General features: G+C 49.3%; 1 long non-coding RNA gene across 1 annotated transcript; it reads right to left on the bottom strand.

Moving 5' to 3' along the window:
- Window positions 1-787: 787 nt before the first annotated feature.
- On the bottom strand, window positions 788-8,669 carry LOC310712006. Its single transcript, XR_014528720.1, has 2 exons — window positions 7,939-8,669; window positions 788-7,791 (listed from the first exon to the last, which is right to left on the bottom strand). It is a non-coding gene; the product is annotated as an uncharacterized lncRNA (long non-coding RNA).
- Window positions 8,670-12,156: the final 3,487 nt, after the last annotated feature.

The raw sequence follows: 12,156 nt of genomic DNA, 5'->3' as shown, positions 1-12,156 counted from the left end.
GAAACTGCTCAAAGCATCCCCTCCTATATGGCAGTCTCTTTGGGGTGGCCCTGCAGGTTTCCGTTGGGTGCCGATTACAGAATATTAGGGATGTGGGTGGCGCTGTGGGTTAAACCACAGAGCCTAGGACTTGCTGATCAGAAGGTCAGCGGTTCGAATCCCCGTGACAGGGAGAGCTCCCGTTGCTCGGTCCCTGCTCCTGCCAACCTAGCAGTTCAAAAGCACGTCAAAGTGCAAGTAGATAAATAGGTACCGCTCCGGCGGGAAGGTAAACGGTGTTTCCGTGCGCTGCTCTGGTTCGCCAGAAGCGGCTTAGTCCTGCTGGCCACATGACCCGGAAGCTGTACACCGGCTCCCTCGGCCAATAAAGCGAGATGAGCGCCGCAACCCCAGAGTCGGCCACGACTGCACCTAATGGTCAGGGGTCCCTTTACCTTTACCTTTACAGAATATCTGGTTCACACAGGCAGTGGGTGGCAGTGCATTCCTTCTGCAGGGGATAACTTTACTGTTCAGAGAACTGGGCCGCTTTTCTTTCGGAGAAGAAAAGGCTAAGGAGTAAACCCCACCCAAATCCGGAGTGGAGTTCCTAAGACGGTTGTATGGCACCTTGTACGCTTGCTTCCGGCAACTCCTGCAGCCAAGCTGGTGCCAAATGTACTGCTCTGCTTTCCTTTGGACCACATCAGTGAGGCTGAGTGGGGGGGGGGTGTCTTGTCATCTGGACAGCCCAGGACCTCCATACACACTGCCCAGGCTTGCACCCTGGAGAGCTCCCCCACCCACTCTGCTCTTCTGCTAGATGGGTTGTGGACCTTGTCCTTTGTCGTCAGTGACGGTGACATCACTCTTTGCTTGGGGCCACTCATACTTGTGCAGCCAGCACCCAGCTAGCACCAGCACAGCAGAGAATTGTACTTTCCCAGCACAGATACAGGAAATGTAAATTCCCTGGAGCAGAATAAGGCAGCTGGGTCCTGGGCAGTATTATGAGTAATAACTTTCTTTGATGCGCTATAAAGCAATTGTCTTTGGCTCTCCTCCGTAAAAGAAAGAGAGAACGGTCTGGATTATGCCGTCACTTTTGTGCTGGAGTGGTAAATAGGGCAAGTGCCCAGCCACTGACCTTGTTAAAAATTAGGGAGCTGAAAGAATGATGCAAGCAGTTGGCTTGTAGGCCCACATTGCACAAACCGACTGCCTGTTTTCTATGCTGGGTGTGGTGGAAGAGAGGCTTCTTCCTCCCTTCCCAGCTGACAGCTGGGGGGGGGAGGCGGCATTTGGGGGGGGTTAGACCTCACCTGCTTTGTGCTTTTTCCACTGCACCTACTGGTTGTGGATACTCCTGGGGGCATCCTGTCCTCACAATAAAGAAGGTCATAGAATCATTGGAGAGCTGGAAGGGACCCATGAGCTATCTAATAGAACCCCCTGCAAGCAAGAACCACTGCCAAGGAATCACTGACAGATGGCCTTCCAACTTCTGTTTAAAAACCTCCAGTGAAGGGTAGTCCACCACCACTTAAGGGATTCGGTTCCACTGTCAAGCTGCTCTTAACTTCAGAAAGTTTTTCTTAACGTTTAGTCAGAATTTCTTTTATTATAATTTGTATCCATTGGCTTGGGTCCTCCCCTCTGGAGCAGCAGAAAGCAATCTTGCTCCGTCTTCCATGTGACAGCCGTTTAGGTACAGTGGTACGTCAGGTTAAGTACTTAATTCGTTCCGGGGGTCCGTACTTAACCTGAAACTGTTCTTAACCTGAAGCACCACTTTAACTAATGGGGCCTCCCACTGCTGCTGCGCCGCCACCGCGCAATTTCTGTTCTCATCCTGAAGCAAAGTTCTTAACCCAAGGTATTATTTCTTGGTTAGCAGAGTCTGCAACCTGAAGCATATGTAACCTGAAGCGTATATAACCCGAGGTACCACTGTATTTCAGATCTTGTCTTGTCACTCCTGCCATAATGATACCTCCCTGCTGCCATATCCAGGAGGCAGGTCGCTCTGCGCATGCTCAGAAGCTGTTGTGTGTTATTTGATAGGTTTGTGGGCGGAGCCCTGACTCTGCCAAGGGATCCAGGGATCTGTGCCTGAGCTTGAGTTGCATGTGGTGCATGAGCCCCGATTGGATGTGGGTCAATGGAGGGCCTTGAATATGAGCTACACACTCCTTTGGCCTCCGTTTCTCCACCATCTCAACAGCTGCCCTCAGTGACTGGCCAGGCTGGGTGCCAATGGAGGGCAGGTGGCAGCCAGGAAACTGGCTTGAGGCAGTTGCAGAGAGTCAATCATTGACAGGTGGGCAAGTGCGGAAGCTGGTCACTCTTGGCATGGGCTTCCTTGGCTCGAACACTAAGCAAGCTCTCTCCCTCCCCTGCGGGCCGCCCTAAGATGAGGCCAAAACCTAGCAGCTGTGCTTGTGCAACTCTGCTTGTGCAACTCTGCTTGCCCTCTTCCTTCCTTCCTTCCTGGAAACTGGCTGGTTGGCCAGGGAGGGAGCTGGCATACCTGGACAGAGAGCATGTGGAGGGAGTCGTGCTGACTGCAGCCCTATTGCTGTCAAAAGCTCACCTCCAAAAGCAGGAGGAGCTGCCAACCAGCACTGAAGCATTCACAAACACTCATTTTGGAACAGGGAAATGGTTCAGATGAATGGATGATTCCAGATCTGTGGATGAAGGAGGTTTGGATCAGTCGAGGAAGCCTGAATGGCCACTTGCTCATTGTGCTTTGGTTCAGTCTGTGGCGACTGATATTCCTAAAAGTGGGAAACACCACCGGCGTCCTCCCATCCTGATGGATTACAGGCCTAGCAACAAATTGTTCCTCTCAGAAGAGTGTGGACAATTTTCTCAGGCCTGGGTGGGAACTCATCTCAGCAGAGTAAAGGAAACTCAGCAAATTTGTAACCAGCCCCCCCCCCCCGGCAAGAAAATACACATTTAGGTTACCTGTACATAATATCATAGCCATAGGCGCTGACTCCTAGGGGCCAAGACAATTTCCCCCTCATTTAGTTTTTGAGGGAGCCAGCCCCGCCCCATTTTCAGAGGGTGTTCAGCTCTACCCCCTAGTTCCTCATGACAGGTCTGGACATTCTGCACCATCGTGTCAGCTCCCCCCCCCCCAATCCTGTGGAGAAGTTGAGCATAGCATAGGTAAAGGTAAAGGGACCCCTGACCATTAGGTCCAGTTGTAGCCGATTGGGATTGCGGCGCTCATTTCACTTTATTGGCTGAGGGAGCCAGCGTACAGCTTCTGGGTCATGTGGCCAGCATGACTAAGCCACTTCTGGCGAACCAGAGCAGCTCATGGAAACGCCGTTTACCTTCCCGCCAGAGTGGTACCTATTTATCTACTTGCAATATGATGTGCTTTCGAACTGCTGGGTTGGCAGGAGCATAGCATAGAAGCTGCCTTAATACTGAATCAAACCATTTGTCCATCTATACTGACCAACAGCTGCTCTCCAGGGTTTCTGGCAGAAGTGACCTGACTCTGTCAAGCTCAGTGTTTTCCTCATTGGCCGTTGGTGACTGACACTCCATGGTTTGAGTCAGGAGACACGCCCAGCCCCACTGGGAGATTCCATTTGGGATGGAAGCTGGGACCTGTATGCCAGACTGGTCCTCTCCCACTGATCCATGCCTTTGCACATGTAAGCAGACCCTCGCCCACAGTGGGGTATTTTTGCGCTTCCTCCTTCATATCACTCTTCTGCATGTCCTGCGGTGTGCAGGGACATTTTTGACTTTCAGACTGCAGTCCAAAGCCTGCTCATTAACGACAATGAGATCTGACCCTCTGCAGCCCACTGACTGCATCAAAGCAGTTTAGGAAAGCCAGGAGTGCTTGAGCCCCTGGTAGTCCTGTTGCTTCTCTTTTTGCCTCCCTCCTGGCGGAGTAATCTGATGTTTGGCAAATCATGGGTATCCACAAACTCAAATAGGGGGAATTTGAAGAAGAGCCCAGTACCAGCTGGATCAACCTAATGGGGGCACATCTAGACTAGCATCCTGTTCTCACAGCAGCCACCCAGGTGCCCCAATGGAAAGTCGCCCACAAACAACAGGAGCACAGAAGCAACACCCCCATCCCCACATCTGCATCTGGCATTCAAAAGCATACCACCTCTCATCTTCCAGGACAAGGTCTGCAAGCAGTGGGTTCTTGGAGCGGCTGTGTATGGATAATTATCTTGGCTTTAGGTTGGTTGCCTGGCTTCAGTAACTGTCTGGCACCTCTGGATTTCCTTGAATGATGCCCAGCTTCTGACCTCGTGCAGGTGGAAGTCTGTCAAGCGAACTGGCTAGTGTGCACAGGAGAGGTCAAAAGCAGTGCCAAAGGAGGCCTTGTGTTGCTTGCAATGATTTCTTAGCCGCCAGTGGGAGCTCATCCCGGTGGCAAAATTGGCAGGTCCTCTTTGTTGTAGGGGGTGGGGGAATAGAATCGGAACTACAGAGTTGGAAAGGACCCAGAGTCATCTAGTTCAACCCCCTGCGAGGCAGGAATCACAGCTCCTTGAGACCCACTGATGTGTGTTACAAACTTAGAACATGAGTCCATATCCTGAATATCATCGTTAGAGTAAGCAAATCTTTTATCCTGAGCATGTGCTCTTGCTTAAGAGGGTACAAAACAGGCTTTTAAAACAAACAAATTCCAGCAGGCACAAGGCAGTCCAACAACAAATTTTGCTTTGGCTTACTGGGCTTCTGATCAAAACATAAGCTTCCCAGATTCTGCAGGAATTCTGATTGCAAGGACCACAATTCATAGCTGAATTTGAAAATAAGGGATCAGCAGCCTCACCTGTCCCGGGGAAAGCCTATGGGATGTCTAACAATCCGGGATACCAGCGGGAAACAGCACTGGAATAAGGGAATTTCCCACCAAAAAAGGGAAGGTTGACAGCTATGCCACAATTTGATGTGCACATGGGGTTGCTTACTTTCATTTATTCCATAACCAGCAGCGCTTCTTCCAAAACAGCATGGCTGTCATAGGAGGCAGAACTGAAATTCACAGGTCTGCAACCCAGAAGTGAGCTAGAGGAAAGGCAGTCTTTTTGCCACCACAGGTTGGTTGGGTTGCAGCCAGTATTACTCTCTTAGAATGAGAGTAGCACTTTGTTGTAACTTTTTGGTTTTGTGCTTTTATATTTTGTAACCCACGAAATCTCAAGAACAAACCACACATGGTATTGAAAGCTCCACGACTGCATATTGCAATACTGTATTCCGTTTTCAAAAGCAACCTACTGGAAGAGACAATTTGGATCCTGGCCATGCTGCGGGGGAGCAGGGGAAGCAGCCTAACCTCTGTGCCACAGCCCTGGCCAAAATCCTCTCCCAATCCAGACCTCTTAAAGACTTTACTTTTCCTCCTACACATGTTATAGCAGTTGGCAAGGGAAGAGGATTTGCGTTGGGGCAAATGGTTAGATCAGGGGCCAGCAAACTTTTTCAGCAGGGGGCTGGTCCCCTGTTCCTCAGACCTTGGAGGGGGGGCTGGACTATGGTTTTTTTTGGGGGGGGATGAATGAATTCCTAGTATGGTGTAGTGGTTAAGCGCGGTAGTCTCGTAATCTGGGGAACCAGGTTCGCGTCCCCGCTCCTCCACATGCAGCTGCTGGGTGACCTTGGGCCAGTCACACTTCTCTGAAGTCTCTCAGCCCCACTCACCTCACAGAGTGTTTGTTGTGGGGGAGGAAGGGAAAGGAGAATGTTAGCCGCTTTGGGACTCCTTAGGGTAGTGATAAAGGGAGATATCAAATCCAAACTCCTCCTCCTCCTCCTCCTCCTCCTCCTCCTCCTCCTCCTCCTCCTCCTCCTCCTCTTCTTCTTCTTCTTCTTCTTCTTCTTCTTCTTCTTCTTCTTCTTCTTCTATGTCCCACAAATAACCTAGAGATGCAATTGAAATAAAAGCAAAAGCACACATTCTACTCATGTAAAAACACCAGGCAGGCCCCACAGATAACTCAAAGATGCATTTTAAATAAAAGGACACATTCTACTCATGTAAAAACACGCTGATTCCCGGACCATCCGTGGGCCAGACTGAGAAGGCGATTGGGCCGCATCCGGCCCCCCGGGCCTTAGGTTGCCTAGCCCTGAGTTAGATCCTTCCAATCCAAACTTGCTCCCTCCGGTGGCTGCTTTTCTAACTGAAAAAGACTGAACATGTAGTTTGGCCCCAGGCATTCAAACAAAGCTGCCAGTAAGTTTTTCCTTCCTTTCTTCCGTGGAACTTGCTTTGAATATGATGCAAAGCAAAATATATTTTTATCATCATATGCAAAGAGGGGAGAGCCAAGCAAATGTTCCACTGGCTGCTAGTGCCGTTCTGCTGCAATCTTATCACTGCATAGATGTTTGTGCTACTTTATCTTTTAAAAATAGCACTGTATTGTTTTATAGTAGTGTGTTAAAATGTAACCTGCTCTAAGATCATCAAGATGTAAACAGAAGAAACTAATAAATAAACAAACCCATTTCCCTTACTGACTAAAAGGAATTTCTGTGTCAAGCTTCCTCATGAACCATATCCTTGAAACGTTCAGTGGTCTCATGAAAAGTCCTCTGTAGATGCTCTTTTGCATGAGAACAGAAGAAGAACTACTGGATGAGGCCAAGAGCCCATCCAGTCCAGCATCGTATTCTCACAGTGGCCAGCCAAATGCCTGTGGGAAGCTTGCATGCAGGACTCAAGCACAATAACACTCTTTTCCTGTGGTCTCTCGCAACTGGTATTCAGAAGCATGACTGGTGCGCCTTAAGATTGCTTCCTTCCTCCTAGCAAAATTTCATTGGGTGGCTGGTGCCTCTTCCCGCTTGGAAAACTATGGGAGCCCATGCAGAGAAAGGACAAGGTTGCAGAACATGCAAAGGCTAAGGTAGCTTTGGCAAGCCTCTTTGGTCTCTACTAGGGACGCGGGTGGCGCTGTGGGTTAAACCACAGAGCCTAGGACTTGCTGATCAGAAGGTCGGCAGTTCGAATCCCCGCAACCGGGTGAGCTCCCGTTGCTCGGTCCCTGCTCCTGCCTACCTAGCAGTTTGAAAGCACGTCAAAGTGCAAATAGATAAATAGGTACCACTTCGGCGGGAAGGTAAACGGCATATCTGTGCACTGCTCTGGTTTGCCAGAAGCGGCTTAGTCATGCTGGCCACATGACCCGGAAGCTGTATGCCGGCTCCCTCGGCCAATAAAGCGAGATGAGCGCCGCAACCCCAGAGTCGGTCACGACTGGACCTAATGGTCAGGGGTCCCTTTACCTTTAGCCCTCTGGCCACTGGGTCATCCTCACCAGGCATGCTGGCTCAACTGGACATAGTGCAGCGTCTACAATGGGGGGACACAGAAGACCCAGGTTCACGTTTTGTCACTGGTTGGTCCAGGATGCAGATCCCAACCTGAGACTCCCAGGCTGGCCCAACAAGGCTTAAGAAAGCAGCCACCCTCCACACACCCCCAAACCCAATCCTCTCTTGCCTTTGAGCCTAGCAGGCCTCATGGTGTCCGATTCAGCTTTGGTGCATGAGCAGAAAGATTCAGGCTTTGTGGCCGTTCAAGCCTCTCTGCAGCTCGCTAAGCTCAGACTGCTTAAATGTTGGGTTACATCTAAATAAATTCAGTGTTTCCTGCATGATTTGTCTTGCCATTATGTGTGTGTTAAAAGCAACATTCTTTAAGGGTGAGAATCTTCGCTCCAGGGCCTGTTATGCCAGGCACAGCATTATTTTAAAATTGTGGTGTGGAAGAAGAAGCAAGAAGGTCAGGGGCGGCGGCATCTGAACGCACCATGTTTGACGTGCATTCACTGCTTGGTGTTGTGGAGGTGGGTGGCTGATAGCCACCATGATTTTGCTTTAAGTGGTGGTCTGGTTCTGAATTCCAGTTCCTGGGAATCACCAGTGGGGAGGGTGCCATGTTTGCACTCATGTCCTGCTTGGGACGCGAGTGGCACTGTGGGTTAAACCACAGAGCCTAGGACTTGCCGATCAGAAGGTCGGCGGTTCAAATCCCCGTGACGGAGTGAGCTCCCGTTGCTCGGCCCCAGCTCCTGCCAACCTAGCAGTTCGAAAGCACCTCAAAGTGCAAGTAGATAAATAGGTACCACTCTGGCGGGAAGGTAAACGGTGTTTCCGTGCGCTGCTCTGGGTCACCAGAAGCAGCTTAGTCATGTTGGCCACATGACCCGGAAGCTGTACGCCGGCTCCCTCGGCCAATAAAGCGAGATGAGCGCCACAACCCCAGAGTCAGTCACGACTGGCCCTAATGGTCAGGGGTCCTTTACCCTTTACCTTTACCTGCTTGTGGTCTTCCCATTCGGGCATCTAGCTGGCCATGGAGATAAGAGGAAGTGGGCTAGATTCAGCAGGGCTCTTTTTCTTTCCATCTACTTGGTTGTGTTTAGATAGGGATATGTCTCTTCTTTTTATTTAAAAAAATTATTAACAATTTCAGTATAACAAATTATTAAAACAAAATCATCTTCATTATTTCCCCCTTTTTCCCCCTCCCACCTCCCCAGCAAACCCTCCCTCCCTCCCCCAAGACTTCCCTCAGCTCCTCTCTCTGATTTCTTATCTCATGTTATTCTCTGCATATTGTAAAATTTTATACATCCTTATATTATCTATCTACTATATTAACCCTCAATAAATTTGTGTATCTCATAGAATCATAGAGTTGAAAGAGACCACAAGGGCCATCGAGTCCAACCCCCTGCCAAGCAGGAAACACCATCAATTTGTATGTTTATTCAAAACCTGCCAAGGAGTCCAGTTCATTTTGTTATCTTTTAAAATAATTTGCAAAAGGCTCCCATTCTTCTTTAAAGTAACACCTGTCCTTATCTCGCAATTTGCATGCCAATTTCGCCAGTTCATCAATTTCTCTTGCCACTGTTCTTTTGTCGGGGTTTCCTCGTTCTTCCATTCTTGTGCTATCATGACTCTTGCCGCTGTTGTCGCATACATAAATAAGTTCTTTATTTTCCTTGGCAGGTCTTGTCCTACAATCCCTGGGTTGTTTTTTTTTTAACAAATGTCATTTAAAACATTTTCTTCAACTCATTGTATATCACTTCCCAAATTTCTCTACATTCCCACCACAGGGATATGTCTCTTCTTAATGCCACAGCACGCCTTGCTGTCAAATCGCTTAAATGTTCACAATTGCAAATTCGGGTGAGATCCAGGTCCCAGGTGTCTCGCCCAATAGATAAAAAAGAGCCATAAGAACATAACAAGAGCTTGCTGGATCAGGCCAATCGCCCATCCAGTCCCACATCCTGTCCTAACAGTGGCGAACCAGATGCCCCAAAAGAAAACCTGTAAGCAGAGCCCTCTCCCTTCTGGTGGTTTCAGAAGCATTGCTGCCTTCAGCTGTGGAGCAGAGCATAGCCATCCCCAGAGGAGAATGTGTGGCCGGTTCAGTTACACTGGGTGCAGAGACTTGTGTGGTGTAGTGGTTAAGAGCGGTGGACTCGTAATCTGGTGAACCGGGTTCGCTTCCCCACTCCTCCACATGCAGCTGCTGGGTGACCTTGGGCCAGTCACACTTCTCTGAAGTCTCTCAGGCCCACCCACCCCACAGAGTGTCTGTTGTGGGGGAGGAAGGGAAAAGGAGATTGTTAGCCGCTTTGAGACTCCTTAGGGTAGTGATAAAGCAGGATATCAAATCCAAACTCTTCTTCTTCTTCTTGTGGGCACCACAGCGGGCTCCACAGCTGTTATGTAGAATGGAAGGTGAGAGGCGGTGGGCGAATTTTGGCGTTGGAAAAGGGGTCTGCTGAAATTTGAGACCCCAAGGTCCACCACTGCTATCATGGCTAGTAGCCTTGATAACCCCCCCTCTATGAATTTGTCTAATCCTCTTTTAAAGCTACCTGAGCTATTGGGCATCACTGCCTCCTGTTGAAGGTAGTTCCATGGTTTAACTATGCACTGCCTGTAGAAGTCCTTTCTTTTATCTGTCTTGAATCTTCCAACAAAGTCAACAGGCAAGCTCCAAAAGGAAGTACAAATCCTGGTCATCAGCATTGCTCAATACACATACAGTGGTACCTTCAGGTTACAGACGCTTCAGGTTACGGACTCCGCTAACCCAGAAATAGTACCTCGGGTTAAGAACTTTGCTTCAGGATGAGAACAGAAATTGTGCTCCAGCGGCGCGGCAGCAGCAGGAGGCCCCATTAGCTAAAGTGGTGCTTCAGGTTAAGAACAGTTTCAGGTTAAGAACAGACCTCCGGAACTAATTAAGTACTTAACCCAAGGTACCACTGTAATGGAGAAAATAAAACAGCATTTATTAAACAGGGGGAAATTGCTTTTCCTTAAAAGGTCCTTTCCCACCTTTCCTCCAGTCACCCTGATCCTTAGAAACTGTAAACTGCAGGTAGTTAACACATAGTATTAACCATGCAGGATTCCAGTTCAGTTGGTGGGAGCTGTTAGGGCACAGTCACTGCCTTCTGGCTGGTGGAAAACTCCCGAGAGAGCAATATGACACTCCTTTATCCTCCAGGCTTGGCCGCTGGGTCTTGTTTATGCCTCATCCTTTCGGACTGTTGTTATCCTTGGAGAGAGCTCTCGTCTGAGGGCATGGAAGATCTGTGCCTCATGGGTTTTTTCCTCCAGGTTTATGCAATTGTGGCTGACTGGAAAGCCACTCCTGCACTACAGCACAAGAAAAGCAAGACAACAAACAACAACTGGGACATCTGCGATATACAAAAGTTTTAGGACTGTAGCAGAAAGCGAATTGGAGGCGAAGCAAGCTGTCCCCTGCCGGAACTTTTGCAGGGGCCAACAGTGCTGAAAGCGAGACTGCGTATAACCACCCAAACACCATCATGACCACAAGTCATCACGAGGGCACAGTAAACTTGCTGCACTTGTGTGACTCACCTGTTGACTAGTTGCTCAACCCAACAAGGCACTAAGTTCAACACTCCTTGCCAGCTGGCTGGAGCACACAGTCCCACCTCAGGACCTTTCAAAGGTCAGAGCAGCTTCCGCCAATCCTGCTCCTCCCACCCAACCACTCTGGCCCTAGAGCTTTGGATGTCAACACAGCCCAGTTGGGCCATTGGGTTCCTCAAGTGAAAGTCTTTTATCTCTGTCTCACTCTCAGCTTTAGAAGCTAAAGGCCACTCAGGCAAGTCCTTCAGAGGTCCTATTAATACATCATTCTGTTTATTTGCTACATTTACATCTCACTTCCCTTTCACCAGAGACCCCGAGGTGACCCATGCTGGGTTCCCCTGTGGCCTCTTCCATTCTGTGAGGGACTGATGAGGTTCCTCCAGGCTATGATTCAGTCCTCTGGATCCACGAGCACTTCCGGGTCCCAGAACTGGGTACTGAGAAGGATTATTTGATTCCCCCACCTCTCTCTCACACACAGCAACATGTACAATCCATATAGTATTGTATAGCCAAGACTGTAGCATTAAGGAACCAAGAAAAAAGCTCAGGATCTGTTCAAATGATATACCTGATTGGGCACTGTACCCAAGCTCCATAAGTAGCACCTGACCATAAGACGCACCTAGTTTTTAGAGGGGGAATGCAAGGGGGAAAATATTTTTAAAGGGAGCGCTGAGCTGAGCCTGTATGCATCCCAGGCTCTGCTCAGCGCTCCCTTTCACGAGCTGTGTGGAGCGTGTGTGCGGCGCTTGCAGGCTTTTCCCCAGGAGGGAGAAGGGCAATTCCCCCATCTCGTAGAAAAGCCCGCAGTAGCCGCGTACCCTCTAAAGAGCGCACGGCTCCTGCGGGCTTTTCTATGAGGAGGGAGAAGAGACTGACTGGCCGCATCAGTCCCTTCTCCCTCCTCAGGGAAAAGCTCGCAAGAGCCGCGCGGAGTGTGTGTATGGCTCTCGGGGGCTTTTCCCGCCTGCATTCACTCCATAAGACGCACACACATTTCCCCTTACTTTTTAGGAGGGAAAAAGTGCGTCTTGTGGAGCGAAAAATATGTTAAGTTTGTTACAAGGTACATGTCTAGCACTCATATCCTTACATACACTACCAAGAGCTTTAGGACCTTTTGCTAGAGTTATAGTGTGTGTTTGTTATGAAAATGTGTTTCCCCACTTAACCTTACCCCCAAAAGCTTACTCACACAGTTTCACTTATCGCAATTACCTG

This window comes from Podarcis liolepis, assembly GCF_965112155.1.
Source record: "Podarcis liolepis genome assembly, chromosome: 7".
Lineage (NCBI taxonomy): Eukaryota > Metazoa > Chordata > Lepidosauria > Squamata > Lacertidae > Podarcis > Podarcis liolepis.
Note: the sequence above shows the minus strand (reverse complement) of the source record. Positions and strands in the feature narration are given on the sequence as shown.